The sequence below is a fragment of the Carcharodon carcharias genome, chromosome 16 (genome assembly GCF_017639515.1).
Source record: "Carcharodon carcharias isolate sCarCar2 chromosome 16, sCarCar2.pri, whole genome shotgun sequence".
NCBI classification, from domain to species: domain Eukaryota; kingdom Metazoa; phylum Chordata; class Chondrichthyes; order Lamniformes; family Lamnidae; genus Carcharodon; species Carcharodon carcharias.
Genome location: NC_054482.1, coordinates 117,002,308 through 117,029,445, shown reverse-complemented (window position 1 = coordinate 117,029,445; position 27,138 = coordinate 117,002,308). Strand labels below are relative to the sequence as shown.

The window sequence follows — 27,138 nt, the reverse complement described above, 5'->3', positions numbered from 1 at the left end:
TCAATTTAGAAATCCCTGTATTATTAGGGGATTAGAGCGTGCAGTGAAACACATATATAACCCCAGGAGATTAATTGTTGCTACTGCAGCAATTCTTCTTTACAAAATCAGTTAACAAGCTGGGACATCGGCAACATTTCACTCACACTGCAAACTGCAGGTCAGACAATGGGTTAAGTCAGTAAGGGACTTTAACTGTCGGGTGTGTTGCAATGATATAAAGGCACCAACCGCCCATAAGGGATTGGGTAAACACGTTGTAGGTTCATTTGTTTAGGCTAGGTACATGAGAACATATATGCATGGATAGAAATCTTGAAGAATCACAGTTGTGCTGTGCTCTGTTCACAGGCAAAAGTGAAACAAAGACAGGATTGCCTGACACACTTCTCTTCTTGTGATGTTATGTTGCTATCACTTAAAGGCATATTACAACATCTCCTTTCTTTTTAAAGATACTTCCCCCCCTTCCAAAGAAGACAAACTATTTACAACATATGTTTATGTTTAGTTACCATTACATGAGTGTATAGAACTGATGAATCTATGAGTCTCTAGAGCATAGAAGTAATTTGCTGGTACACACAGATCTTGTGATGGTAACCTTATCTGGAGGTTTCTTTAATTGCTCACAGTGATCTGTGGGATTGTCATTCTTGGGTGTCGTTCCTGGTTGTATTTGGGATCTTGTCCTCAATGCGGTTCAAGAAGGCAGATCACCACCACCTTCTCAAGGGCAATTAGGGATGGGCAATAAATGCTGGCCTAGCCAGCGATGTCCACATCTCGTGAAAGAAAAAGTGAGGTTGGAAACAGATGAATAATGAAGCGTTTCCAAAAGAAATCTTACGTGAGGTCATCATTAGTGAGATCATCTGCCAAACGTAGCATGAATTGGGCAGCTCATAAATCCTCCTCATAAATCAGCAGCCAATTACTTTAGCCTTCCCCATTTGTCACTAGTAACCAATAATTTCTTAGTCAAGACACAATCCTTTATCAAAGACGTGACTACAGAGCGAATTGATTGATGATATAACTTTCTCTCTCTGTCTCTCTCTCCATCCCTCAATCTCACTCTCTCTGTTCCTCTGCTTGTGAGAAAACCTCTTGCCACATTTCTTTACAGCTAAGCAACAGCAGAAAATTATATTTATATGGTGCATTTCATATAATAAAATGTCCCCGGCTGCGATGTGGGAGTGGAACTCAGACAAAAATAGACACTGAAGATTTTAGGTTTTAGATGATGAAACGTTTTCTCAAAGAAGTCAGTTTTAAGGAGCGAGAGAGTTTTAAAGGGAGAGAGAGGTGGAGAGGCTTAGGTTCTTTGTCAACATCCTTAAATCTGGGTCCTCCTGTTACCAATCATCCAGCCACCGAAAATCTTATCTGCTTATTTCCTCCATCATTACTCTACACAATTTTTGTCTCTCCAAATCCTTTTCAAATGCTGCACTATACCTCAGTTGGAAGAGGGTGCAGAGGAGATTTACGAGAATGGGACCAGGGATGAGGGACTTCAGTTCATGTGGAGAGATTGGAGAAGCTGGGATTGTTCTCCTTAGAGCACAGAAGGTTAAGAGGAGATTTAATCGAGATGTTCAAAATCAGCAATGGTTTTCAGAGAATAAATAGGGAGAAACCGTTTCCAGTGGCAGGAGGCTCAGTGACCAGAGGGACACAGATTGAAGAGAAATGGTAAAAGAACCAGAGGGGGGAATTGTTGTGATCTGGAATGCGCTGCCTGAAAGGGTGGTGGAAGCAGATTCAATAATAACTTTCAAGGGGGGATTGGATAAATACTTGAACGAGAAAAAGTAGCAGGACTATGGTGAAAGAGTCCTTACTAACTGGATAGCTTTCAAAGAGCTGTCATAGACATGATGGGCTGAAAGGCCTCCTGTGCATCAAGATACTGAATCAGTCCATGTCCAAATGCAGCAAGACCTGGACAACATTCAGGCTTGGACTGACAAGTGGCAAGTAACATTCACACCACACAAGTGTCAGGCAATGACCATCTCCAACAAGAGGGAATCCAACCATCTCCCCTTGATGTTCAATGGCATTACCATCACTGAATCCCCAACTATCAACATCCTGGGGGTTACCATTGACCAGAAACTGAACTGGACCAGCCAAATAAACTGTGGCTACAAGAGCAGGTCAGAGGTTAGGAATCGTGCGACCAAAAACCCACCTCCCCAAAGCCTGTCCACCTTCTACAAGGCACAGAACAGGAGTGTGATGGAATACTTTCCACTTACTTGGATGAGTGCAGCTCCAACAACACTCAAGAAGCTTGACACCATCCAGGACAAAGCAGCCCGCTTGACTGGCACAAACATTCATCTGCACATATTCACTCCCTTCACCACCAATGCACAGTAACAGCAGTGTGTACCATCTACAAGATGCACTGTAGGAATTCACCAAGGCTCTTTTGACAGCACCTTCCAAACCCACAACCACTACTGTCTAGAAGGACAAGGGCAGCAGACATATGGGAACACCACCACCTGGAAGTTCCCCTCCAAATCACTCACCGTCCTGACTTGGAAATATATCACCATTCCTTCACTGTCGCTGGGTCAAAATCCTGGAACTCCCTCCCTAACAGCACTGTGGGTGTACCTACACAACATGGACAGTAGTGGCTCTAGAAGGCAGCTCACCACCACCTTCTCAAGAAAAATTAGGGATGTGTAATAAATGCTGGCCCAGCCAGTGACACACACATCCCGTGAAACAATGAAAAGAAAAAATCCGTGCATTCAAATTGAAGTGGTGCATTCTGCTCCAATAGATCATTGTTTTTAGTGGCTGATTTCATTTCCACAGTGCTGTGCTTGGTCTCTCTTCACCGCCTTTGTGCTAAACTGCCTTTAATTGGGTCCTCATACTTCCAGCCGCTCTTCCATGGAGTAAGTTAATCGAGGGATGCCATTTGTTGCCAGCAGATTGATTGTAAATTAATGCAAGCTTCAATTAAAATTTCAGTTCTTGTTGGCTGAGTTAATCATTATTAGTTCATGGTGATGGGTTTCTGGATTGAAGTAGAAATGTCAAACCCGACAGTACAACAAAATGTTGGGGGCTCAGCCACTCCCCTGTCTGTTCAGTTGGGTTATCCCCATAACAAATAGAATTCAACCCGGAAAAGTGTGAGGTAATGCACTTGGGGAGGGCTAACAAGGCAAAGGATTACACTATGAATGGTAGGACCCAAGAAAGTACCAAAGATCAGAGGGACCTTGGTGTGCATATCCACAAATCCCTGAAGGTAGCAGAGCAGGTAGATAAGGTGGTTAAGAAGGCATAGGGGATACTTGCCTTTATTAGCCGAGGCATAGAATACAAGACCAGGGAGGTTATGCTGGAACTGTATAAAATGCTGGTTAGGCCACAATTGGAGTACTGTGTGCAGTTCTGGTCACCACATTATAGGAAGGATGTGATTGTACTGGAGGGGGTGCAGAGGAGATTTACCAGGATCCTGCCTGGGCTGGAGGGTCTGAGCTATGAGGAAAGATTGGATAGGCTGGGGTTGTTTTCCTTGGAGCAGCGAAGATTGACAGTGGACCTGATAGAGGTGGATAAGATTATGAGGGGCATAAATAGGGTGGATAGGAAGGCACTTTTTCCATTAGTAGACGGGTCAATAACCAGGGGGCATAGATTGAAAATAAGAGGTAGAAGGCTAAGAGGGGAGATGCGGAGAAATTTTTTCACCCAGAGGGTGATGGGGGGTCTGGAACTCACTGCCTGAAAGGGTGGTTAAGTCAGAAATTCTCGTAACATTTAGGAAGTATTTAGATATTCACTTGCATTGCCATAGCCTCCAGGGCTACAGGCCAAGTGCTGGAGAATGGGATTAGTGTGGTCAGATCGTTGTTGATCGATGCAGACACAATGGGCTGAATGGCCTCCTTCTGTGCTGTAAATGTCAATGCGTCTATGAGTCTAACATCCCAGGGTGCAGCTGTCCAGTCACTTTTCAAGAACTTGCATTGATACAGTATCTTTCACCAGCCAAGGACATCCCAAAATACTTTGCAGCCATGAAATTATTTTTTTTGTGAAATGTCACTTGTAACGCAGCAAACTCCACAGCCAATTTGCACACAGCAAGTTCCCACAAACAACAACCAGATAATGATCAGCAAACCTTTCTTCATGTTGTTAGTTGAGGGGTAAATATTGATCATGATGGGGAGAAATCCCCTGCTCTCCTTCAGTTGGATCTTTTACAGCTACCCAAAGGGCAGGCTGGTTTAACATCTCATCCCAAAGACAGCACCTCCAACAGTGCAGCACTCCCTCAGTACTGCCCTGAATCGAGCTGGATTTTGTGCTCAAGTCTCTGGAGGGGGTGTTTAGACCCACAACCTTCTGACTCCAAGGTGAGAGCGAACTCCGATAGACACCAGTTTAATAGGGCACAAGACCAGCTAGATGCAGAACACAGCAATTCTTCCCAGTGTTCTGCCCAATAATATTCACTCCTCAACTAACAGCTAAAAATTAACAGACGATTTTGACTGTATTCCTGTTTGGGGGACCTTGCTGTGCACAAATTGACTGCCATGTTTGCTGCAATACTTACCCTTCAAAAGTATTTCCTTGGCTGGTCGTTGTGTAAAACAACGTAAGACATTCTTTAAAATACAAAAACACAATAGCTTCTTTTAAGATCCATTTTGGATTAAAGTTAGAATCAATTATTTTTCCCGTCTGGAGATTGCATTACATGCAGAGCACATTGGTGTAATTGTCTTCAAGGAACAATCAGGTCCTGTGGGGAGAAATGATGACTCATTAACCCAGTGTGTCTAAGTGACGTTGTCTCAATACTGTCGATTAATTTAGCTCCTTCTACAAGGTCACAGTCACTGATTACTCTGAGTCACTGCCTCTATACAATGATGTCCCTGCATAAGCAATAACCAAAACACACCCAAAAAGAACCAAAAGGAAAGAGCAGTGCTCACTATGCAATGCAAGGCTTCCCTGTCACAGTCACTGCTTCAACTCCCTCCATGCGGCCTCACCCCTCCCTAACTCTGTAAATTCAACCAACCCGACAACCCTTCTGAGATATCTGTGCTCCTCTCTGGCCTCTTAAGCAACCTCCAGTCCTGATCGCTCCACCATTGGCGGCCATGTCTTCAGCTGCCTGGGCCCTAAGCTTTGGGATTCACTCCTTAAACCTCTCCACCTCTCTCCCTCTCTCCCTCCCTCAGTCTCGCTCTCCCTCCTTTAAGGCACTCATTAAAACGTACTTCTTTAACGAGTCTGCCCTAATATCTCCTCATGTGACTTTGCATCAACTGACTTATACTCCTGTGAAGCACCCTGGGATGATTTTATTAAAGGCACTATGTAAATAAGACCAGAAGATGTAGGAGCAAAAATTGGCCATTCGGCCCATCGAGTCTGCTCCGCCATTCAATGAGATCATGGCTGATCTGATAATCCTCAACTCCACTTTCCTGCCTTTTCCCCGTAACCCTTGATTTCCTTACTGATTAAAAATCTGTCCATCTCAGCCTGCAAGTTGTGGTGGTGGTTTCTCACTTCCGAACAGCCCATTTTGAGATGTTACGGTTTCTGAGATATAATAGAACCTTCTTTATGTTATTCCTGTTCACTAAATAGCAGGAGGATTGCGATGGTTTAGTGCTGATTAGTGGGAAAGCAATCAAACACAGGTCACAGGTCGCTGAGATGCTGTCCCAGGTAAGAGGTGGTTTTTAATTGAGTCCTTCTACTTGACTATCCTGTCACTAAAACTTTAAAAGGGACCTTCACAGAAACATGTGGTCATCACAAATCACACAGGGAGATGGCTGGTCATCAACTGGTGCAGGCCTCAGGCCTCACAGTGGCCAATTGTTCAGAGGAGTGGTCAGGCATCAAATCGCTGACAGCTACTGTGGTCAGATTCCAGCAGGTTCTTGAAATGAATCCTTACTAACAGCACGTGGCCTTGCTGTGGGTTGAGAGCTATGGCTCACTGGATCGTGCTCTCACCTGGAATCAGATGGTAGTAGGTTCAGGGACTAGATTGTGTACAGTTCCGAGCGCCACGCTATAGGAAGGATGTGAAGACATTGGAGAGAGTGCAGAAGAGGTTTACAAGAATGGTTCCGGGCATGAGAAACTTCAGCTATGAGGATAGATTAGAGAGGTTGGGACTGTTCTTCTTAGAGAGGAGAAGGCTAAGAGGAGATTTGATAGAGGTGTTCAAAATTATGAGGGGGCTGGACAGGGTGGATAGAGTGTAGTAATTATGGTTTTATTTAGTGTGTAATGTAACTTTAAGAATAATGTGTGTTAGGAAAGATCACATGATCTGTAGTAACCAATAGGAGAGTAGCGCGGGGCGACCTCAGCAGGCAGTGCAGAGATGGAGTTGGAGTTGAAAGCTCACGTGTAGTTGTTGCTACGTTATAAATAAACTTAATGTTTCCGCTCAAGAAGTGTCTGCAGTTCAACTCTATTACTAGAGTACATACTGCAAATCGGCCACCCTTACAACAAAGGGAGAAACTGTTATTGCTTGTAAACAGATTGAGAACCAGAGGGCACAGATTTAATGTGATTTGCAAAAGAAAAAGCTTTTTCACACAGCGAGTGGTTTGGGTCTGGAATGCGCTGCCTGGAAGTGTGGTGGAGGCAGGTTCAATCGAGGCATTCAAGGGGGTATTAGATAATGATTTGAATAGAAACAACGTGCAGGGTTACAGGGAAGAGGCAGGAGAATGGCACTGAGTCATAATGCTCATTCGCAGTGATGGTACAGACATGATGGGCCGAATTTTTTTATTATTTCATGGGATGTGAGCATTGGTGGTACAGAGGGATCTGGGTGTCCTGGCACATGAATCATAAAACATTAGTATGTTTAGGAAGGCAAATGGGATGTTGGTGTTTATTGTAAGGGGAATGGAATATAACAGCAGAGAAATTTTACTGCAGCTGTACAGGGCCCTAGTGAGACCACATCTGGAGTATTGTGTACAGTTTTGGTCTCCTTATTTGAAAAAGGCTATAAATGTGATAGAAGCAGTTCAGAGAAGGTTCACTCGACTCATTCCTGGGACGAGGAGATTATCTCATGAAGAAAGTTTGAGCAGGTTGGGCCTCTGCCCATTGCAGTTTAGTAATAAGAGCTCCACCATTTAAGACCGAGATGAGGAGAAATTTTTCTCTCTCAGGGTCATTAGTCTGTGGAATTTTTTTCCCAGAGAGCGGTGGATCCTGAGTCATTGAATTTATTCAAGGCTGAGTTCGACAGGTTTTTGATGGACAAGGGAGTCAAGGGTTATGGAGACAGGCAGGAAAGTGGAGCTGTGAGACCCCAATCAGATCAGCCATGATAATATTTTAAATGAAAACCAAATCAACAAAATTGGGATAAATCAGGCACAGCCCCTAATTCAGGTCAGCTGTAAAACCAAGGACAAAGTTTAAAGGAACCTTACAAACTTTAAATCAAAATGTGATTAAAGGGGTCAACAAAACACCCCAGTCCCCGCGGTGCCCACCGAGCATGGAAGGCCTCGAGAGTGTCAGCAGACACTGCGTGCTCCCTCTCCAGGGACATCCGGCAGCGAACGTAGCTGCGGAAGAGGGACAAACAATCGGGCGGGACTCCCCCGTCGATCGCCCGCTGCCTGGACCTGTTAATGGCCAACTTGGCAGATCAGCTGTGATCTTGCAGAACAGGTTCGAAGGGTTAAATTGCCTACTCCTCCTCCTAGTCAAAGTTCCTAACACCTTTTAACAAGGCCCCCCTCCTCCCCAAATCACACGCTGCAGTTACTACCATCTGCTTTTTTAAGCTCTTCCATTCCCAGCCTCTCTCAGCCCCGAAACAAAAACAGACCTACCTGGAAAAACTCAGCAGGTCTGGCAGCATCGGCGGAGAAGAAAAGAGTTGACATTTCGAGTCCTCATGACCCTTCTACAGAAGGGTCATGAGGACTCGAAACGTCAACTCTCTTCTTCTCCGCCGATGCTGCCAGACCTGCTGAGTTTTTCCAGGTTATTCTGTTTTTGTTTTGGACTTCTAGCATCCGCAGTTTTTTGTTTTTATCTCTCTCAGCCCCAGTTGTTCCTGGGCCTCCTCTGATGTTCCTCCCAATCCAGGTGCAATTACCTTTTAAAGGGAATATTCTTAAAGGGACCATACACACACTCAGTGACCTGGGCCCTCATCAGCCTACAGCTTAGTTATTTGGCCCTCAATCACCTGGTACTATAATGCTTAATTCCTATGGGAACCAATAAGTGTCAATTCAACTCTACTTGAGGAGTGTTTCTAAGGACGGAGATCCTACTCCCAAATATTAACCCACCTGACATCTGGGTATAACCCTCTGGGACTACAGAGTGCAGCCAATGTCGGCAGAACCTTATATCCCATAAATGGTATATCTTTGTAGAGGCAGCCAAGTGGCAATTTTAAACACATGTATGGTATAATTTTCAAAGAGGTGCAGGAAAAGAGATCTGGGAGTTTGTGTACACAACAAACAAGTCAATTGTTAAAAAAGCATAAAGAATCCTGGGCTTTATAAATAAAGAGAGAGAGTACAAAAGCAAGGAGATTATACTTAACATTTATCAATCATTGCTTATGCTCTCAGCTGGAGTTTTTGTCTAATCCTGGGCTCCACACTTTAGGAAAGATGTCAAGGCCTTGGAGACGGTGCGGAGGAGATTTACTCCAATGGGACCGGGGATGAGGGATTTCAGTTAATGTGGAGAGACTGGAGAAACTGGGATTGTTCTCCTTAGAGAAGAGATGGTTAAGGAGGAGACTAAACAGAGATATTTCAAATCATGAAGGGTTTTGATAAGAGTAAATAAAGAGAAACTGTTGCCAGGAGGGTCGGTAACCTTTTGGAAATATTTCGCTGTTCCTTCACTGTCGCTGGGTCAAAATCCTGGAACTCCCTCCCTAACAGCACTGTGGGTGTACCTACACCACATGGGCTGCAGCAGTTCAAGAAGGCAGCTCGCCACCACCTTCTCAAGGGACAACTAGGGATGGGCAATAAATGCTGGCCCAGCCAGTGAGACCCACATCCCGTGAACGAATAGAAAAAAATAACCAGACATCTCAGAATTACAGTGATTGGCCAAAGAACCAGAAGCGATATGAGCAGAATTATTTTTCAGGATAATTGTTGTTGTGATCTGAACGGTCCTGCCTGAAAGGGTGGTGGAAGCAGATTGAATAGTAGCTTTCAAAAGAGGAATCGGATAAATAGTTGAAAAGGAAACATTTGCAGGGCTATAGGGAAAAAGTAAAAGGAGGGGGACAAATTGGATAGCTCGTTCAAAGAGCCAGCATATCAAGATGGGCTGAATGGCTTCCTTCTGTGTTGTAGGATTCGAAACATTGAATAGCACAGGTGCCATTGCTGGAAGAAAGCCAGCAGTAAAATACATCAATTTAGTTTACGATGTCTGTTCCATTGAGACACAACCCTTTCACGTTAACAGTTAAAATTCAGATCATTCCTTGTCGAGCTGTCATTTACATGAGCTCTACATGGCCAATTAGCACTTACCTCATGGTGCTCAAGAAGATTTGTTTCTCTTGGCAGTGTCTCTTTCAGAATTCTTTTGGTTGAGGATTGTCAACATCAAGGGGAGCCTCCTAAAGGACGCTTAACCTCACAAATCACAACTGTGGTTGGAAGAGTAGCACTCTCACCTCAGAGTCAGAAGATTGTGAAGTCAAATCCCATTCTAGAGACTTCAGTGCAAAATCCAGGCTGACACTCCCAGTACCAGCACTGAGGGAGTGCTGCACTGCCACAGGGTCAGTACTGAAGGAGTGCTGCACTGCCACAGGGTCAGTACTGAAGGAGTGCTGTTCTGCCACAGGGTCAGTACTGAGGGAATACTGCACTACCATAGGTTCAGTACTGAGGGAGTGCTGCTCTGTACAGGATCAGTACTGAGGGAGTGCTGTTCTGTACAGGGTCAGTACTGAGGGAGTGCTGCACTGTCAGAGGGTCAGTACTGAGGGAGTGCTGCACTGTCACAGGGACAGTACTGAAGGAGTGCTGCACTGCCACAGGGTCAGTATTGAGGGAGTGCTGCACTGTCACAGGGACAGTACTGAAGGAGTGCTGCACTACCACAGGGTCAGTATTGAGGGAGTGCTGCTCTGCCACACAGTCAGTACTGAGGGAGTGCTGCTCTGCCACACGGTCAGTACTGAGGGAGTGCTGCACTGTCACAGGGTCAGTATTGAGGGAGTGCTACACTGTCACAGGGTCAGTACTGAGGGAGTGCTGCACTGTCACAGGATCAGTACTGAGGGAGTGCTGCTCTGTACAGGGTCAGTACTGAGGGAGTGCTGCTCTGTACAGGGTCAGTACTGAGGGAGTGCTGCACTGTCAGAGGGTCAGTACTGAGGGAGTGCTGCACTGTCAGAGGGTCAGTACTGAGGGAGTGCTGCACTGTCAGAGGGTCAGTATTGAGGGAGTGCTGCTCTGCCACAAGGTCGGTACTGAGGGAGCTCTGCACTGTCGGACGGTCAATACTGAGGGAGTGCTGCACTGTCAAAGGTGCTGTTTTTCAGATGACTCATTAAACTGTGGTCTCATCTGCCCTCCCAGGTGACTGCACAAAAATCTGACGGATACTATTTCAAAAAAGAGGGAACTTCTCCCCCTGTGTCCTGGGGGCAATATATATCCTGCAAGTGACCTCACTAAAACAGATTAACTGTTGATTATCACACTGCCCCATTACGGAATCTTGCTGTGCACTATTTAGCTGTCACGGTTTCCTGCATTGTAACACTTCACTGGCTAGGAGGTGCTTAGGATATGAAGGGCGCTAAAGAAATACAAATCTTTTTTCCCTTCACAACTGCTTCAGAAATGAAACCATGTAGACGTTATAAACTCTTTTTGATGCAGATTGACAATTGTAAACACACTGACACCATCTCAAATCCCTGCCCCAACACCTTGTGCTCTGCAAAATGTCAACTTATTCAAACCATCTGTTTCACTGCGAATGTGTCGACAGGAACAGTGCTGCCTGCCCACACAACTACACCCAAGCAGTCATAATCCTGTACAGTAAGCACCCTAAAAATAACCCTACACATAAGCACATCGAATGTGCATTGATTTCTAATACTCTACTTAACTGCAGACCATTACAGTGAGAAATATTGCTGGAGTCCTGTGGTTTCCATTTTTTGCTAGCTATCATTCCTGGTGTTAAGGGATAAAATCTTCCCACAATTATAACACAGCAATTACTTTCCAAATGGTTGATTCACCAGAATGAACCAAGTTGAAACTCAGGCAATGAGTTAGCTAATCCAAATAGAAGGTTTCCAGTGACATAAATATTACACAGAATGCACGGCACAGAATCAGGCCATTCAGCCCATCTGCTCCATGCCGGCATTTACCTCCACACAAGCCTCCTCCCACCCCCTTTTCATCTCACATCTCTTTTTCTTCATCTCTATCAGCATATCTTTCTATTCCTGTCTCCCTTGTGTTTATCCAGCTTCCTCCTAAATGTACTTTTTTTATTCTTTCACAGGATGTGGGCTTCGCTGGCTAGGCCAGCATTTATTGCCCATCCATAATTGCCCTTGAGAAGGTGGTGGTGAGCTGCCTTCTTGAACCGCTGCAGTCCATGTGGTGTAGGTACACCCACAGTGCTGTTAGGGAGGGAGTTCCAGGATTTTGACCCAGCGACAGTGAAGGAACGGCGATATATTTCCAAGTCAGGATGGTGAGTGACTTGGAGGGGAACTTCCAGGTGGTGTTCTTGGAGTCATGGAGTTATATAGCACAGAAACAGACCTTGAGCCCATCGTGTCCATGCCAGGCATCAAGCACTTGGCATTCCCATCTATCTGCTGCCCTTGACAGTCTAGATGGTAGTGGATGTGGGTTTGGAAGGTGCTGTCTGAGGATCCTTGGTGAATTCCTGCAGTGCATCTTATAGCTGGTACACACTGCTGCTACTGTGCGTCAGTGGTGGAGGGAGTGAATGTTTGTGGATGGGGTGCCAATCAAGTGGGGCTGCTTTGTCCTGGATGGTGTCAAGCTTCTTGAGTGTCGAGGGAGCTGCACTCATCCAGGCAAGTGGGGTGTATTCCATCACACTCCTGACTTGTGCCTTGTAGATGGTGGACAGGTTTTGGGGAGTCAGGGGTGAGTTATTCTCCGAAGATTTCCCAGCCACTGACCTGCTCTTGTAACCACAGTATTTTGCTGGTCCAGTTCAGTCTCTGGTCAATGGTTACCCCCCAGAATGTTGATAGTGGGGGAATCAGTGATAGTAATGCCTTTGAACGTCAAGGGGTGATGGTTAGATTCTCTCTTGTTGGAGATGGTCATTGCCTGGCACTTGTGGGACAAATGTCACTGGTCACTTGTCAGCCTTGATGTCAAGGGCAGTCACTCTCACCTCACCTCGGGAGTTCAGCTCTTTTGTTCATGTTTGAACCAAGGCTGTAATGAGGTCAGGAGCTGAGTGACTCTGGCAGAGCCCAAACTGGGCGTCAGTGAGCAGGTCATTGCTGAGTAAGTGCTGCTTGATTTCTCTATCAATGACCCCTTCCATCACTTAACTGATGATCGAGACGAGACTGATGGGGTGGTAATTGGCTGGGTTTGGATTTGTCCTGCTTTGTGTGTACAGGACATACCTGGATAATTTTCCACATAGCCGGGTAGATGCCAGTGTTGTAGCTGTACTGGAACAACTTGGCTAGGGGAGCGGCAAGTTCTGGAGCACAAGTCTTCAGTACTATTGCCGGAGTATTGTCAGGGCCCATAGCCTTTGCAGTATCCAGTGCCTTCAGCTGTTTCTTGATATCACATGGAGTGAATCGAATTGGCTGAAGACTGGCATCTATGATGCTGGGGACTTCCAGAGGAGGCTGAGATGTATCATCCACTCAGCACTTCTGGCTGACTTTATTGCAAATGCTTCAGCCTTATCTTTTGCACCGATGTGCTGGGCTCCTCCATCATTGAGGATGGAGATAGTTGTGGAGCCTCCTCCTCCAGTGAGTTGTTTAATTGTCCACCACCATTCACAACTGGATGTGGCAGGACCGCAGAGCTTAGATCCGATCCGTTGGTTGTGGAGCCTCTTAGCTCTGTCTATCACTTGCTGCTTATGCTGTTTGGCACGCAAGCAGTCCTGTGTTGTAGCTTCACCAGGTTGACACCTCATTTTTAGGTATGCCTGGTGCTGCTCCTGGCATGCCCTCCTGCACTCTTCATTGAACCAGGGTTGATCCCCTGGTTTGGTGGTAATGGTAGAGTGGGGGATATGCCAGGCCATGAGGTTACAGATTGCGGGTGAATACAATTCTGCTGCTGACGGCCCACAGCACCTCATGGATGCCCAGCCTCGAGTTGTTAGAGCTGTTTGAAATCTGTTCGTCCATCCAGTTTCATTCCTTTTTGTAGGCTATGGAGTGGATTGATACAAATGAGTAGCTTGCTAGGCCATTTCAGAGTCAACCGCATTGCTGTGGGCCTGGAGTCACGTGTAGGCCAGACCGGGTAAGGACAGCAGATTTCCTCCCCTAAAGGGCATGAGTGAACCAGATGGGTTTCATGACAGTCAACAATGGGTTCATGGTCACCATTAGCGAGTCTAGCTTTTATATTCCAGATTTTTAATTGAATTTAAATTCCAGCAGCTGCCATGGGGGGATTTGAACCCATGTCCCCAGAGACCTGGTCCTCCAGTGACATCACCTTTACCCCGCCACCACCCCCTAAAGGAGCTTCCCTTGAATTCCCTTGTGGATTCTTTAGTGACTATCTTATATTTATGGCCCGGAGTTCTGGTGTCACTGGGGAGTGGAAACAGCTCTATGTCGCCTGGATCAAAGGCTTTCAGAACTTTACAGGCCACTGTCAGTCTGCCCTCAACATTCTCTTTTCTAGAGAAAAAAGCCCCAGCCTGTTTTTATCTTTCCTGATATTTAGAACCTCTTGATACCGGTGACATCCTTGGAAATTGTTTGCTTCCAGGTCTGCAGTACATAGAGTCATAGGGGTCTACAGCACAGAAAAAAGGCCCTTCGGCCCATCGGGTCTGCGCCAGTCAAACAAGTACCTAACTATTCTAATCCAATTTTCCAGCACTAGGCCCATACCCTTGTACGCCATGGCATCACAAGTGCTCATCCAAATACTTGTTAAATGTTATGAGGGTTTCTGCCTATACCATCCTTTCAGGCAGTGAGTTCCAGATTCCCACCACCCTTTGGGTGAAAAGATTCTTCTTCACATCCCCCCTAAACCTCCTGCCCCTTACCTTAAATCTATGCCCCCTGGTTATTGATCCCTCCACCAAGGGGAAAAGTTACTTCCCATCTACCCTATCTATGCCCCTCATAATTTTATACACTTCAGTCATGTCCCTCCTCAATCTCCTCTGTCCAGGGAAAATAACCCCAGTCTATCCTATCTCTCCTCATAACTAAAACTCTCCAGCCCAGGCAACATCCTGGTAAATCTCCTCTGCACTCTCTCTAATGCAATCACATCCTTCCTATAATGTGGATTCCAGAACAGCACGCAATACTCTAGCTGTGGCCTAACCAGTGTTTTATACAGTTCCAGCATAACCTCCCTGCTCTCACATTCTATGCCTCAGCTAATAAAGGCAAGTATCCCATATGCCTTCTTGACCACCTAATCTACCTGTCCCGCTATCTTAAAGGACCAGTGGACATGCACACCAAGGTCCGTCTGATCTTCCATACTTCCCAGGATCCTACCATTCATCGTGTATTCCCATGCCTTGTTTGTCCTGCCCAAGTGCATCACCTCACACTTATCCGGATTAAATTCCATTTGCCATTGATCAGCCCATCTGACCAGCCTGTCTATATCCTCCTGTAATCTAAGGCTATCCTCCTCACTATTTACCACCCCACCAATTTTCATGTCATCTACAAATTTACTGATCAACCCTCCTACATTCAAGTCTAAATCATTTATATATACCACAAACAGCCGATCCTTGTGGAACCCCACTGGACACAGGCATCCAGTCACAAAAACACCCCTTGACCATCACCCTCTGCTTCCTGCCACTCAGCCAATCCTGGATCCAATTTGCCAAATTGCCTTGGATCCCATGGGCTCTTACCTTCGTTATCAGTCTCCCATGCAGGACCTTATCAAAAGCCTTGCTGAAGTCCAGGTAAACTACGTCAAATGCATTACCCTCATCTACACACCTGGTCATGTCTTCAAAAAATTCAATCAAACTGGTCAGACATGACCTCCCCTTAACAAAACCATGCTACCTGTCCTTGATTAATCCCTGCCTCTCCAAGAATAGATTAATTCTGTCCTTTAGAATTGCTTCCAATAGTTTCCCCACCACTAAGGTTAGACTGACGTGCCTGTAATCTCCTGGTTCATCCCTTCCTCCCTTTTTGAATAATGGTACCACATTGGCTGTCCTCCTGTCCTCTGGCACCTCTCATGTGGCCAGAGAGATATTGAAAATTATTGCCAGCACCCCTGCTATCTCCTCCCTTGCCTCAATCAACAGCCTGGGATACATTTCATCCGGGCCTGGAGATTTATCTACTTTTAAGCTTGCCAGACCACTTAGGACTTCCTCCCTTTCTATGCTAATTTCTTTAATTATATCACAGTCCTCCTGCCTGATTTCCACACCCACATCATCCCTCTGTCTTGTGAACATCGACACAAAGTATTCATTCATAACCCTACCTCCGTCTTCCACACACAAATTACCAATATGGTCCTTAATGGGCCCTACTCTTTCCCTAGTTATCCTCCTACTCTTAATGTACTTGTAAAATAACTTTGGATTTTCCTTTATTTTACCTGCCAATATTTCTTCATGCTCCCTTTTTGCTCTCCTAATTTCCTTTTTAAGTTTCCCCCTTACGCATTCTATACTCCTCTAGGGCTCCCGCTGTTTTGAGCCCTCAGTATCTGCCATAAGCCTCCCTTTTTCTCTTTATCCAATCCTGTATATCCCTCAACAACCAGGGTTCCCTGGATTTGTTTGTCCCACCCTTTGTCTTTACTGGAGTATGTTGACCCTATATTCTCCCTGTTTCCTTCTTGAGTGAGTCCCACTGCTCTGACAGAGATTTACCTAAAAGTAGCTGCTCTCAGTCTACTTTGACCAAATCATATCTGATCTTATTAAAATCAGCCTTCCCCCAATTTAGAACTCTGATTTCTGGCCCATCCTTGTCCTTTTCCATAACAACCTTGAATCTAACGGAGTTATGATCACTATCTGCAAAATGCTCCTCCACTGATCCCTCTACCACTTGCCCGGCTTCATTCCATAAAATTAAGTCCAGGACCACCCCCTCTCTTGTAGAACCTTCTACATACTGGCTTACATCTCCTGGATGCATTTTAAGAATTCCACTCCCTATAAACCTGCCACTAACCCGGTTAATGTTGGGGAAGGTGAAATCCCCCACTATTACTACCCTATTATTTTTACACTTCTCTGAAATTTGCCTACATATCTGCTCTTCTATTTCTGACTGTTTGGGGGCCTATAGTACACTCCCAGCGATGTGATCGCTCCTTTTTTGTTTTTCAGTTCTACCCATATGGCTTCATTTGAGGAGCCTTCTAAGATGTCATCCCTCCTCATTGCTGTAATTGATTCCTTGATCAATATTGTGATACCCCCTCCTCTTTTACCTCCTTCCCTGTTTCATCTGAAGACCCTATATCCTGGAATATTGAGCTGCCAATCCTGTCCCTCTCTCAACCATGTCTCTGTGACAGCAATGACATCATAATTCCATATATTAATTTATGCCCTCAACTCATCTGCCTTATTCGTCAGACTCCTTGCATTAAAATAAATACCATCTAACCTTGCCAAACTCCCTTGTGCCTAAACTGGTCTATAATTTCTATGCCTTCCAGATTCTAATTTTGGCCATGCATCTCCCCCTGCTGAACCTCCTCTCAGGATCCCACCCCCCTGCCAAGTTTAGTTTAAACCCTCCCCAACAGCAGTAGCAAACCTCTCCGCAAGAATGTTGATCCCATTCCGGTTCAGGTGCAACCCGTCCACCGTGTACAGGTCCCACCGCCCCCAGAAATGGTCTCAATGTCCCAGAATTCTAAAGCCCTCCCTCCTGCACCATCTCTCCAGCCACACATTCATCTGGACTAACCTCCTATTTCTATACTCACTAGTACCTCTTTGTCCTTATTATAGTAAGTTTCAGGATGGCGTACTCCAAGTGTGGTCTGATCAGGGATCTACATTACTATTACTATAACATCCCTGCTTTTAATTTCTGCCCCAATAGAAACAAGACTCAGTGCTCTGTTTGTTTTTTAATGGCCTTCTTACCCTTATTAAATCTCTACTTTTAATAATATCTGCATCACTGCTCCCAGATCTCTTTATTCCCCCTGCCCATTTCCATTCATATTTTCCATTCAGTATGTGATCTCCTTAACCCTCTATCAAAATGCACCACCCAACACTTTCACCACCTGCTCACTACCTCTGCCAGTTAACAGCAGTGTTCACATTCCAGTTTGGGGAGTGGGGTTAACCAGAATGAACGTTCTGCCCCCCACGGTGTGAAAACTGGTCTGCGGGTTGGCAACGGAGATGGAGGAGGGAGCAGAGGAGAGAGTGGAGGAGGGGTGGAGGAAGAGGTGGGGAGGAGGCGGAGGATGGGGCAGACCGGGGGGGACGGAGGAGTGGGGCAGGGGAGGGGGCAGAGGAGGGGGCGGAGGAGGGGGGCAGGGGAGGGGGCGGAGGAGGGGGGCAGGGGAGGGGGCGGAGGAGGGGGGCAGAGGAGGGGGCGGAGGAGGGGGGCAGGGGAGGGGGCGGAGGAATAGGGAGAGGAGGGGTGGAGGAGGGGGGTTGGAGGAGGGGGGTCGGAGGAGTGGGGCAAAGGAGGGGTGGAGGAGGGGGCAGAGGAGGGGGCGGGGGAAGAAGCAGGGGGAGGAGGCAGAGGAGGGGCAGAGGAGGGAGCAGAGGGGGAGCAGAGGGAGGTGGAGGAAGAGGTGGCGAGGAGGTGGAGGAGAGGGGCAGAGGAGGGGGCGGAGGAAGAAGCGGGGAGGAGCAGAGGAGAGGGTGGGGGAGGGGGTAGAGGAGAGGGGCAGAGGAGGGGGCAGAGGAGGGGTGGGGGAGGGGGCAGAGGAGGGGTGGAGGAGGGGGTAGAGGAGAGGGGCAGAGGAGGGGGCGGAGGAGGGGTGGAGGAGGGGGGTAGAGGAGAGGTGGAGGAGGGGGGTAGAGGAGGGAGGTAGAGGAGGGGGGCAGAGGAGGGGGCAGAGGAGGAGGGTGGAGGAGTGGGGCAGAGGAGAGGTGGAGGAGGGGGGTAGAGGAGGGGGGCAGAGGAGGGGGGCAGAGGAGGGGGCAGAGGAGGGGGCTAGAAAGAAGTAGCAAAAATAAAAATCTGGAAAAAAATACTGCGACTGTTTTACCAACATTCTAAAGTAACTATGAAAGTTGCTATGGTGACGAGGAAATTTTGCACTCGGCGCGAGTACAGTCAGTTATTTCATAACTATAAATAATTAAATCATTCACACTCAAACACTGCCTAGCAGTGAAAAGTGTTGCAAACACAGAAATGTAAACAAAAAGAAATGAAGCAAATACCAGGAATAAATGGAGTGGGTTGGTATTCAGAGGTCAGCTTGGCACCTTTGGGCCAGTATTTTGCAGGGATGCCGACAGCAGTACTGAGGGACAGCCACACTACCCTTTAGGTGGGGAGACAGTGATGCAGTGGCACTGTCACTGGGCTAGCAATCCAGAGCCCCAGCCCAGTGCTCTGCAGGCATGAGCTCAAATCCCACGGTGCAATTTGTCTTCAGCTGAAAACTCATCTCAGTAATGGTGACCATGAAACTATCATCGACTGTTGTAAAAACCCACCTGGTACATAATGTCCTTTAGGGAAGGAAATCTGTTGTTACTTGGTTTACATGTGACTCCAGACCTGCAGCAATGTAATATAAAAGCAAAAAACTGCGGAATGCTGGAAATCCAAAACAAAAACAAAAATACCTGGAAAATCTCAGCAGGTCTGACAGCCTCTGCGGAGAGGAACACAGTTAACGTTTCGAGTCCGTATGACTCTTCAACAGAACTAAGGAAAAACAGAAGAGAGGTGAAATATAAGCTGGTTCAAGGAGGGGTGGGGTGGGACAGGTAGAGCTGGATAGAGGGCCAGTGATAGGTGGAGATTGTCAAAAGATGTCACAAAGAGGTGTTGATGGTGGTGATATTATCTAAGGAATGTGCTAATAGGTGACATTAAGGGTAGAAAGCAGGATGAGCAAGGTACAGATAGCCCTAGTGGGGGTGGGGTGGGGGGAAGGGATCGAAATAGGCTAAAAGGCAGAGATAAAACAATGGATGGAAATACATTTAAAAATAAAGGAAATAGGTGGGAAAAGAAAAATCTATATAAATTATTGGAAAAAGGGGGGATAGGAAAGGGGGTGGGGATGGAGGAGAGAGTTCATCATCTAAAATTGTTGAACTCAATATTCAGTCCGGAAGGCTGTAAAGTGCCTAGTCGGAAGATGAGGTGCTGTTCCTCCAGTTCCTCACAGCAAAGTGATTGACTCTTAACTGCCCTTAAAAACACTTAGCAAGCCCCCTCCGTTCAAGGGCAGTTAGGGATGGGCAACAAATGCTGGCCTTGCCAGCGACCCCTCAACCCATGAAAGAATTTTGCAAAATTTTTTTAAGTCATCGCTTCATCTGCCTGAACCAGGGATCCAGCTGGAAATTAAACAGCCCAACCCCTCAAGCAGTAGAACTGAGAAAGAGTCAACATGACAGGTCTGATGGTGCCTTCTGATTATAGGCCTGAAACGCTTCTCCCTCCACAGATGCTGCCAGACCTGTTGAGTTTTTTTCCAGAATTTTCTGTTCTTACAGATTTTAGATTATTTTTCCAGATTTCCAGCATCTGCAGTATTTTGCTTTTGCTGCAGTTGTTTGGAGCAACCTCATGGAGCAGGGCACACGGTCTCCGGTCTCCAAATCACAAAAGAGGTTCCAAGGCATTTGGAAAGCGTGCAAAAAGGGATTTTCTGGAAAGATACCGAACTTAGACGTTACTCGGCTGAGGAGAAATTAAACAGGGTGGGACGCTTCCCACCAGAAAAGAGAATTAATATTGCAGGGGGACCTGAGCTGAGATTTTTAAAAATTTTATAGAGTAGCTGGAGAGAAGGAGTTTACACATGCGGCCAAGAACAGAATAAGGGGTGAGAAACGTCAGAGTTGCTAAAAGGTCCATTGGAAATTCAGAAAAATAGCTTCACCCAGATAGTGGTGCGAACATGGAACGAGTGGTTAAGGTGAGTAATATACCTATATTTAAGGGAAAGAAGGATAAACACATCAAGGAGAATGAAACAGAAGGCTATGTACAATCCACCAGTGTGTTTACATAGGTTACAGGGCAAAGCAAGAGGCCTTCAGTCCAAGCAGTCCATGCTGGTGAGATGGAGAGGAGTCGGAGGAGAAACGTGTGGAAAACAGATCCTGGCACAGAGCAGAAGTTGGGCCAAAAGCCTGTATTGTCATACTTTGCAGTCCTCGGAAATCAACCCAAAGGGAGCATAAATTCTCCTGTCCATTATTTTGTCTTCACATATGATATGATCAGAAACAAATTAACTGGCTGGTCATCTTATTGCTGTTTGTCAGGCTGAGGCCAAATCAATAACACACAAACTGTCGACAGCCAAACAGCTGCACTGGGTCAGGACTGGTGGAACCGCAAAAAATGTTTTGGATTGGGAGAGAGTGGATTTTAGTAAAATAAGGCAGGATCTGGCCAAGGTAGACTGGGAACAGCTACTTGTGGGGAAATCTACAGAGGAGCAGTGGGGGGTGTTCAAAAAGGAAATGGGGAGGGTACAGGTTCAACATGTTCCCTCTAGGGTGATAGGAAGGAGTAACAAGCCCAGAGAACCATGGATGACCAGAGATATTCAGGATATGATGAGAAGGAAAAGAGAGGCTTTTAGCAGCTACAAGGGAAACAAATCAGTGGAGACATTAGTGGAGTACAGATAGTGCAGGGTGCAGCTTAAGAAAGCAATTAGGAGAGCAAAGAAGGGATATGAGAAAGCTCTGGCTGGTAAAAGTAGGGAAAATCCCAAGATATTCTATAAGTATATCAATGGGAAGAGGATAACCAGGGAAATAGTAGGGTCCATTAGCGACCAAGGGGACAATCTATGGGTGGAGCCAGAGGACATCGGTAGAGTGTTGAATGAACACTTCACATCCATCTTCACCCAAGAGAATGAGGATAAAGGTATCGAACTTGGGGAGAGAGACTGCGAGGTTCTTGAGCAAATTGATATAGGGAATGACAAGGTATTGGAGGTGTTGGCAGGCTTAAAAGTGGACAAATCTCCAGGTCCAGATGATTTGTGCCCTAGACTGCTGAGGGAGGCAAGGGAGGAGATTGCAGGTGCTCTGACCCAAATTTTTAATTCCTCTCTGGCCACGAGGGAGGTGCCAGAGGACTGGAGAACAGCTAATGTGGTTCCGCTATTTAAGAAGGGTTGTAGAGATAATCCAGGGAACTACAGGCTAGTGAGTCTCACGACAGTGGTAGGGAAACTATTGGAGAAAGTTCTGAAGGAGAGTATCTATCTCCACTTGGAGAGGCAAGGTTTGATCAGGGATAGTCAGCGTGGCTTTGTCAGAGGGAGGTCATGCCTAACAAATGTGATTGAATGTTTTGAGGAGATGACCAGGTGTGTAGATGAGGGTAGTGCAGTTGATGTAGTTTATATGGATTTCAGCAAAGCCTTTGACAAGGTCCCACATGGGAGACTTATAAAGAAGGCAAAGGCACATGGCATCAGGGTAATGTGATAAGGTGGATTCAAAATTGGCTTAGTTGTAGGAGGCAGAGGGTGATGACAGAGGATGCTTTAGTGACAGGAAGCCAGTGTCCAGTGGTGTACCACAGGGATCTGTGCTCGGTCCCCTATTATTTGTCATTTATATAAACGACATAGATGACTATGTGGGGGGTAGGTTTGTAAGTTTGCAGATGACACAAAGATTGGCCGGGTGGTTAACAGTGAGGTTGAGTGTCTTGGGCCACAGGAAGATATAGATGGAATGGTCAAATTGGTTAGATAAGTGGCAGATGGAATTTAACCCTGAAAAGTGTGAGGTGGTGCACTTTGGAAGGAGTAATTTGACAAGGAAGTGTTCAATGAACGGCATGACACTAGCAAGTTCTGAGGAACCAAAGGAACTTGGCATGTGTGTCCATAGATCTCTGAAGGCGGAGAGGCATGTTAGTGGGGTGTTGAAAAAGGCATATGGGACACTTGCCTTTATCAATCGAGGCATAGATTACAAAAGTAGGGAGGAGTTGTATAGAACCTTGGTGAGGCCACAGCTGGAGTACTGTGTGCAGTTCTGGTCGCCACATTATAGGAAGGATGTGATTGCACTGGAGGAGGTGCAGAGGAGATTCACCAGGATGTTGCCTGGGATGAAACATTTAAGTTATGAAGAGAGGTTGGATAGACTTGGGTTATTTTCATAGGAGCAGAGAAGACTGAGGGGCAACCTGGTCGAGGTGTACAAGATTATGAAGGGCATGGACAGGGTGGATAGGGAGCAGCTGTTCCCCTTAGTTGAAGGGTCAGTCACAAGGGGGCATAAGTTCAAGGTGAGGGGCAGGAGGTTTAGGGGGGATGTGAGAAAAACCTTTTACCCAGAGGGTGGTGACGGTCTGGAATGCGCTGCCTGGGAGGGTGGTGGAGGCGGGTTGCCTCACATCCTTTAAAAAGTACCTGGATGAGCACTTGGCACGTCATAACGTTCAAGGCTATGGGCCAAGTGCTGGTAAATGGGATTAGTAGGTAAGTCAGGTGTTTCTCATGTGTCGGTGCAGACTCGATGGGCTGAAGGGCCTCTTCTGCGCTGTGTGATTCTGTGATTCTGTGAGCATTGCACTGTCAGACGGTTAGTACTAAGGGAGCGCTGCACTGTCAGAGGGTCAGTACTGAGGGAGTGCTGCAGTGTCAGAGGATCAGTACTGTGGAAGTGCTGCACTGTCAGAGGGTCAGTACTGAGGGAGTGCTGCAGTGTCAGAGGATCAGTACTGTGGAAGTGCTACACTGTTGGAGGTGCAGTATAAGGAAGTGCTGCATTGTCGGAGGGTCAGTACTGAGGGAGTGCTGCAGTGTCAGAGGATCAGTACTGTGGAAGTGCTACACTGTTGGAGGTGCAGTATAAGGGAGTGCTGCATTGTCGGAAGGTCAGTACTGAGGGAGCACTGCACTGTCAGTGGGTCAATACTGACGGAGTTCTGCACTGTCAGAGGGATCATCTTGCACAGGGCATGTAAAACCAGGGCCCCATCTGCCCCCTGAGGGGGATGGAAAAGATCCTATGGTCACTATTTGAAGAAAAGCATAGGTATTATCCCTTTCATGATGGCCTATATTTATCTCTCAACCAAGTTCACTAAACAGATTGTCCAGTCACTGACACATTGTTATTTGTGGGAGCTTGCTGTGCCACAATACAGCTGTGCCTACACTTCAGAGGTACTTCACTGTCTGTGAAAGGCACTATGGAAATAGTAACTCTTTCTTTCAATTGTGTCACTGTCAGCTTCAGCTTCTGAATGATAAAAAATAATCTATTCTGCCTCATTTTAAATGCAAATGGATTTAATTATTAATTAAGTGCAAAACCAAGGCAAGAAAACTGTTTTAACAACAATTTGTTTTAAACATTAATGAATGACTATTTATCAAACGAGGTGGGGATAATTTCTGTGGAGAAGTATTCAAGGAAAGTTTGTTTTTCTACATTATCACAGTGGTCACACTTCTAAAGAAATAATTCATTGGTTGTGAAGATCTTTTAGATATCCTCAGGTCATGAAAATGCGTTGTATAAATGTAACCCTTTCTTTTTGACACTCAGGCCTCCGACCTTGCAAACCCTCCCCAAGGTCCTCAGCTAATTGAAACCACAGTATTTCACCCCACTGCACATAAATCCTCCTTATGCTCTGTTTTGCTATGATCAATGCATCTGCACAATACCTTAGATGTCTCTGGTTGTTCTGGATCTTGCTGTGCACAGGTTGGCTGTTACGCTTCCCTACGGTAGAACAGGGACTACACGTCCTAAAAATCAGTTCATTCAAGTTGAAGCACTTTGAAAGATCTTGAGATTGTGAAATGGTTTTCAGTAAAAATGAGTACTTCACTAACAAATCGGAATGGATTCTGCGGGCAAGGGAAAAAGGAAATACAGTAACAGATGCTGAATCTACAGGAACTACGGTAACAGATGCTGAATCTACAGGAAATACGGTAACAGATGTTGAATCTACAGAACATGATGGAAATGAAACATGCTTAACAGGACCTATGAACCTGCAAGGGCCTGTTTCCCTTTCTGAATTCACCTTTATTACAGTAATGTAATTCAACTGTGCCATTCGCTACTCCTCAGATACTGAAGCAGCCCATGTCCAAATGCAGCAAGACCTGGACAATATCCAGACTTGAGCTGATGAATGGCAAGTAACATTCATGCCACACAGGTGTCAGGCATTGACCATCTACAACAAGAGAATCCAACCATCGCCCTTTGATGTTCAATGGCATTACCATCACTGAATCCCCCACTATCAACATCCTAGGGGGTTACCATTGACCAGAAACTGAACTGGACTAGCCATATAAATACTATGGCTACAAGAGCAGGTCAGAGGCTGGGAATCCTGGGCCAAGTAACTTACCCTCTGACCCCCCCAAAGCCTGTCCACCATATACAAGGCACAAGTCAAGAGTGTGATGGAATATTCTCCACTTGCCTGGACGAGTGCAGCTCCAACAGCACTTAAGAACTATCGGCTGCTCAAGTTCCGGGTAATTCAAAAAAGGTGCAAGGCTTGAAAGTGTTCCTTTTGTTTGCAGAGAATGGGTTCCAGCATCAGAATATATTTTGCTCCTAGCAAGCGTAAGTGAGCTACATTAAGAGCTCAACTGATTATCTTAAATTGGTTGTTAGTGTAGCTATTAGCACATTCAGGATTGTTCAGCGATGGTGATGCCATTGAATGTCAAGAGGAGATGGTGAGATTCTCTTGTATTGGAGATGGTCATTGTCTGGCACTTGTGTAGCATGAATGTTACTCATGACTTACCAGCTGAACCTGGATATTGTCCAGGTCTTGCTGCATTTGGACATGGACTGCTTCAGTATCTGAGGAGTCGCGAATGGTGCTGAACATTGTGCAATCATCAGCGAACATCCTCATTTCTGACCTAATGATAAAGGGAAGGTCATTGATGAAGCAGCTGAAGATGATTGGGCCGAGGACACTACCCTGAGGAACTCCTGCTATGGGGGTAGAGTGGGGGAATGTTGAAGACTCATACGGACTGGAAACGTTAACTGTGCTCTTCTCCGCAGATGCTGCCAGACCTGCTGAGTTTCTCCAAGTATTTTTATTTTTGTTGTGGGGGATTAAAACTGACTGAAGGGCCATCATGGACTCAATGGGTCAAATGGCCTCCTGCACTGCCCTGACTCTCTATGACTCTGTGAGAGAGGGAGGGATGAATGATTGCTGTTGATTTCATCACTTTGAAAAATCTTTCATGACAGACAATTCCCAGTGGATTTTATCAAAACAGTTCCATCATTTGTTAAGCGACATAATGAGAAAAAGCAATCATTCAGCTGGTTTTGAACAAGGATCAAAGGCATATCTTTATCAGTCCGATATTCAGACCCTTTCACCTCACATCTCTTTATATCACGTTTGAGTTTGCGCATCATTGATTTTAAATTAAGTTCCAGCAACATTGGTTGGGTATTGGGAGACTAATTGTCATTTTGAGCTTGTGTACAGATCATTCATGTTTTCCACTAGTTTCTGCTCAGGTGCTCTTACTGTAATCTCCAGGTGAGAATGTGGGTCAGAATAATGAAGCTATCTATTGATGTGTCCCTTGATGTGTCAGCGTTGTAGGGCTTGGACAGCACCAAGGCGTCAGTCAGTTGTGGCTCAATGGGTAACATGGGCCTTGGCGTTAAATCATGCATTGAAGACTCACTGCAGAGACATGAAGGTGCTTTACAACCAATGAAGTAATTTTTGGAAACTTTGCTGAGATGTATAGCTACACGGCAGTTAATTTATGCACAGCAAGATCTCAAAACAGCATTGTGACAATGTTTATACCGTGGGTATGTAGGTATTGTTTAAGGGATTGAACATTGGCCAGAGACCAGGAGAATCCTCCCTGCTCTTTTTTGAATGGATCTTTTACAGAAGCCTGAGACGACAGACTGGGTCTCCGTTTAATGTCTCATTGAAAAGACAGCACACCTGACAGTGCAGCAGTCCCTCAGTACTGAATCTCCAAGAGTGCAGCACTCCCTCAGTACCGCCACTCTGACAGTGCAGCACTCCTTCACTCCTAACCCTCTGACAGTGAAGCACTCCCTCAGAACTGACCCTCTGACAGTGCAGCACTCCCTCAGTACTGACCCTCTGACAGTGAGGCACTCTCTCAGTACTGACCCTCCAACAGTGCAGCACTCCCTCAGTACTGACCCGCTGACAGTGCAACACTCTCTCAGTACTGATCTTCTGACAGTGCAGCACTCCCTCAGTACTGACCCTCTGACAGTGCAGCACTCCCTCAGTACTGACCCTCTGACAGTGCAGCACTCCCTCAGTACTGACCCTCTAACAGTGCAGCACTCGCTCAGTACTGACCCTCTGACAGTGCAGCACTCCCTCAGTACAAACCCTCCGACAGTGCAGCACTCACTCAGTACTGACCCTCTCACAGTACAGCACTCCTTCACTCCTAACCCTCTGACAGTGCAGCACTCCTCAGTACTGATCCTCTGACAGTGCAGCACTCCCTCAGTACTGACCATCTGAGAGTGCAGCACTCCCTCAGTACTGACGCTCCGACAATGCAGCACTCCCTCAGTACTGACCCTCTGACAGTGTAGCACTCCCTCAGTACTGACCCTTTGACAGTGCAGCACTCCCTCAGTACTGACCCTCTGACAGTG

General features: G+C 46.2%; 1 protein-coding gene across 13 annotated transcripts in view; it reads right to left on the bottom strand.

Annotated features, from left to right (window-relative positions):
• LOC121289241 (choline transporter-like protein 5) overlaps positions 1-27,138 on the bottom strand; it is a 478,732-nt gene that overhangs the window by 402,388 nt on the left and 49,206 nt on the right. For 2 of the 13 annotated variants that reach the window (XM_041208483.1, XM_041208484.1), the window contains exon 2: positions 24,135-24,320. The exons of the other annotated variants lie outside the window; for them this stretch is intronic. The gene's annotated coding sequence lies outside the window, so the exon portion shown is untranslated. The remainder of the gene's footprint in view (positions 1-24,134; positions 24,321-27,138) is intronic. 13 annotated transcript variants of the gene reach the window in all.